Here is a 5,276-nt window from a genome sequence, read left to right as displayed (position 1 = left end):
CTCCGTGGTACCAAGAAAAAAATAAAAAGAAACCCCAGAAGAGACTAGATCCCGGATTGTCCACGGCCACTTCCAGATGCCATCTTGACTCTCTCCTCTTTCACTCCTCAAGTGCGCTCTGCGATATACAGACAGACAGGATGTGTGCAGGGCAGGTCAGTGTCGATGTGGAATAAGACTGCCACCTCACTCTGGGTTACTACTGTATCTCGATTTGCTCTCCACACAGCGCTGCACACACACAGACACACACACACACACACTTTAAGTACACACACACACACACACACACACACACACACACACACACACACACACACACACACACAGACTCGCATGCAAGTCGATCAAGGGCCAGCCCCCTGGATCCTGTGCCTGGGATCGCCTTTTAAAGAGACACTAACAGTCCGACAGGACGGAGCTGTCTGAGCGCAGGTGGAGGCTGGGACACGTCCTGACATGTCGGTGATAGCCACAGAAATATAGAGGGACACAACAGAAGAAGAAACTCATTCATTCAAGTCCAGAATTAATTTGACAAATGTTTTTACTGTCTGGTAAAAGGGATGTTCACATGTCCTCCTTTAGTTTGCAGGATATCTTGGCACCACAGGTGAGCTACAGGTTTCTACTTTCTTACAATCCATTCATTTTGATACTGAAAAAAAGCTGTTTAGGGCTGCAAATAACAATTATCTGTAGAAATATTATAAATATGACAGTCTTTCCACAAGAGATGAAACATGATATCAATATAAACATACTAACAAATAAGATTTTATTATATGTCGTAGTTACATGTTACTGACATGATGGTGCTTCACAAAACAAATGAAACATAATACTCGGATTTCATTTAACATCCGTATATATATTCACATCACTCTCTTGTTGCTTCATTGCAATGGCTGATTGTGCCTTTAATCAGCGAATCAGGGTTGTCAATCACGTCTGTCACGGCGCTCAGGCCACGCCCCCTTTCTGGAGCCCGTTCCATCTCGTTCAGGGTGACGTCATACCGTTTATTAGCCACAGAGATAAAGGAGGAAAAAAAATCCTAGATGGTTTCTCCATCCTGTAAGTGATGCTCTAGACCTCCCCCCTCCTCCTCCTCCACCACCACCTCCTCCTCCTCCACCTCCACCTCCTCCTCCACCTTGACTGGATCAAAACAGCCTCGTCCACATCTTCTTTGTTTCAGGGCTGCCTGCCATGCAAGCTGCGCGTCCAGCTGAGTGTGCTCGCGGCTTTCTGTGCAGGAATGCGCGTTCACAGCTGACCATAACAAGATATCACTTCAGTATTACTGCATGGATTTATGGTGTCTCTGTGGTACTTCAATGTATATTTTATTTTTGATTTGACATATAACATATAATATATAATTATTGTAGGATATTATATCGTGTATTGTTTGTTTTGGGCATGGGTGAGTATATTTCTTGCATTGTTGTCTATTTACTGCTAAAATCATAACTCTAAATGAACAATACATTACCTTTGTGCCTGTGTTTTATGGCTGACAGACATGCTCTCTAAAGAGGTTGGACATTATTGTTTAGCCGTGCTCATTGACTCACATTGAACCAGGCACATTTGTACAGCGCACACACACACACACACACACACACACACAGCTCATTTACAGCAGCAGTCTGGAGTCTGTACTGTACGGGATTACAGGAGATAGTCGGTCTGCACATACACACATTGTGTGATGGTTTTTGTTCCCTTCACATCAAAGAGAATACCTGATGCAGCAGTTTGGCTCCTGCAGAGAACTATAGAGTTAACTGCTCACTAGATGTACAGGGAGAGGTTAGGGTGTCTGAGTATGTGTTGGTGTTTGTATGCAGGAATACTGTATCAGAGATATTGCTCTCTTTAAATTGCTTTACATCATTCTGATTCTTTAGAATATTGTAATTGAGTAAATTCTTCGACTGGGAACACTTATAGACTATTTGTGTGTTTTGGTTTCTCTATGTGAACCACAAAACTGTCTTTCATTTGATTTTTCATCTGGGTACAGATATGCACCTGCACATATAAACTAGGCTACAATATATATTTTTTCCAACTGTCTTAACAAGGTTAATCAAACACGTGTTGATCCATGTCACGTGGAACAGAATAAGTGTCAGACATGTCCCCTTCAATACCCTGCTGCAGTATCTCTGGCATTTGGCCAATTTACTGTGCACCAAGATAAATCAGCTTTACCTCAGATGCCCCTTTCAGGGCCATAACAGTGTTGCACAAGGGCACATTCATGCACACAAGCAAACAAACGCACTCACAACCCCAAACTATTTGTATTATTATTAGGACACATTTAACCCGACATAACCTCTTCCAGGTTGGAGCCTCGTAACATAAGGCTGGTACAGTATAAAGACGTGGCCTGAAAACCTGGTTGAACGACTGCATCAGGACAATATCTGAGCTCCATTCAAGTATTCAACATACTGGTATTGTCAACTGTGCGCTCTAAATATGAGAGACAAAAGGTGAACTGTTTTCCATCTTCCCTTTGTCAGCATGGGGTATAAAGGATGTGGTCCAGAGAGGATGGAGACTATGACCACCCCTCTAAGCCAGCGTGAATCATCCAATTAAGAAAATCACAAAGCACGGCGGCCATCTCTGTTTGTGTCTGATGTTTCCCCCAAACAGCATAATGCTCTGATTGGATTAGGGGCCTCGGCGAAGGGCGTGATTGATTTTTCTTTAATTGAGAGTTATGGTGGGATAGACTTGGGGCCTTGCTCTTTTGAATGACACGTGTCATGTGCATACATCCGTGCACACACCCACACACCTGCACACACACAGACAAACAGGCCACTGAGCCACTTACTTGAATCTAATAAGATTATACATTTACTCTGGTGTTTTTGTGCTTGTGCCACAATACTGGCTGCTTGGACTCTTGGTATAAATACAGTATCTTATATAACGCTCTTGGGTTGGATACTGTAGGTGCTGCTCACTGTTCTGACTGTAGTTGTCAGGGTGGGCTGGTCCAGGCTGGAGTGGTGCACCATCATGACCTCATCCTTACATGGACGCAATAACAAACCCTGCAGCGATTGGTTGCCCTCTGCTGCCACCTACAGGCACTCAGGAAGAAGTTCCAAAACACCACAGACAGAAAAAAACATCTATCTGCCCTTTAATTGTAACTAAAATATAGATGAAAATCAAGGAAGGGGTTTATAGTTTGACTACCAAAAATGTGATTATCCATCATCCTTTAAAATATATTACAGCTTTCATGTTGTGGCCATTTTGGAAGGCAATGTGTTAGTTTTTCATATCAATTTGGAGCGACAATCATAAAAACACACTGCAACAGAAATCAATATACCTCATCAAATTGTGCAATACAAGATATTCTTGCATGGCTCCAGCATTTATTTATTTTATGTTTTGTCCTGTCTCATAGTGGAAAAAAAGCCCACACACTGACAATAAAAAAGTAGAAGAGGCTCCTCACATGCAAAAATAATAAATTCAGTCCAAGTGCTGACAAAATAGTGAACATGTCACATTTTTGTCACCTTTTGCAAATAAAATAAACTGATTTCTTTTGCATCTGAAAGGTTGACTGTTGATCTCAGCTACAAATACTACATCTTAAAAAGTGTTGATTCAAGAGTGCAAACCCTCTGACAACTTTATTATTATACTGACATGTTTGACTGCAGTTTGCAGTTGTGTATGCCATTGCTTGTAATAATGGAAGACAAATTATCCCCTTCCAATAGTAACAAAGTGTTCGAAATAGCAAGTGATGTAGGCATTCATGTGTTTGTTGCTGTGACTGCGGTCTCCACCCATTGAACACACCATTGTTTTTCTGAACACTTATAGACTATTTGTGCGTTTTTGTTTCTCTGTGTGAGCCACAAAACTTTCATTTGCTTTTTCATCTGGGTACAGATATGCACCTGCACATATAAACTAGGCTACTATATATTTTTTTCCCAACTGTCTCAACAAGGTTAATCAAACACATGTTGATCCATGTCACGTGGAACAGAATAAGTGTCAGACATGTCCCCTTCAATACCCTGCTGCAGTATCTCTGGCATTTGGCCAATTTATTGTGCACCAAGATAAATCAGCTTTACCCCAGATGCCCCTTTCAGGGCCATAACAGTGTTGCACAAGGGCACATTCATGCACACAAGCAAACAAACGCACACACAACCCCAAACTATTTGTATTATTATTAGGACACATTTCACCCGACATAACCTCTTCCAGGTTGGAGCCTCGTAACATAAGGCTGGTACAGTATAAAGACGTGGCCTGAAAACCTGGTTGAACGACTGCATCAGGACAATATCTGAGCTCCATTCAAGTATTCAACATACTGGTATTGTTTCTTTTGCCATTTGTGCCTTTCTTTTAGCATTTTTTATAATATTACATTTGACTGTTAAGTGTGGATTCAAGAGTGCAAACCCTCTTCACAATTCTTTGCCATGACAATTTTATTATATTGACATGTTTTACTGCAGTTTGCAGTTGTGTATGCCATTGCCTGTAATAATGCAAGACAAATGATCCCCTTCCAATAGTAACAAAGTGTTCGAAATAGCAAATGTAATCAAACCATCAAGTCAAAAATCAACTAATCTAATCAACTAATCTACTCAACATTTTACATGTGAATCGCGTTCATTAAATTAATGGATTAACATCATGCATGACATTTAAATTTGAACCAGATTTAAAGGTTTCATTAAAAACCTCACAGAGACTGATGTCATTTCATAAAAACAGCAGCAGCCTGAAAATGTTTTAGCCTTTTCACATTCACCCACCAGAGGGCGGTAGCCAACTACTCTGAGGGACACTTGGCTTCCTTTTCTCTCTGTGAAATGAGCACCTGTTTGCCTTGTGGTTCACACAGGGTTCCATAGTCTTTAAAATAAATAGTCCACAAGGGGGAGAGAGCACACCTCACAGAGGAGGATCCATAGGTAAAACAGAATAACACACACGCATAAGATGAAGGAAAGTCACATCCACAGAAAACAGGTATCTAGTTTTGCATAGTTATATATTTACTGTGGATATCAGGTCTTAATTGGACATATTAAAGTAAACTGCTCATTCCCAAACACAATTTGTTTTGGTTGCGCAAAAAAGATCTTATCTGTTTCTGCTAGATAGGAACTTCTCTTCTGCAGTGGAGTCAGTGGTTAGTGAGGTACTGTGTTGTCTGGAGGTATGCACGTTTTTCAGGCAGTCAGCAGTGGATG

This window comes from Enoplosus armatus, chromosome 19 (assembly GCF_043641665.1).
Source record: "Enoplosus armatus isolate fEnoArm2 chromosome 19, fEnoArm2.hap1, whole genome shotgun sequence".
NCBI classification, from domain to species: domain Eukaryota; kingdom Metazoa; phylum Chordata; class Actinopteri; order Centrarchiformes; family Enoplosidae; genus Enoplosus; species Enoplosus armatus.
Note: the sequence above shows the minus strand (reverse complement) of the source record.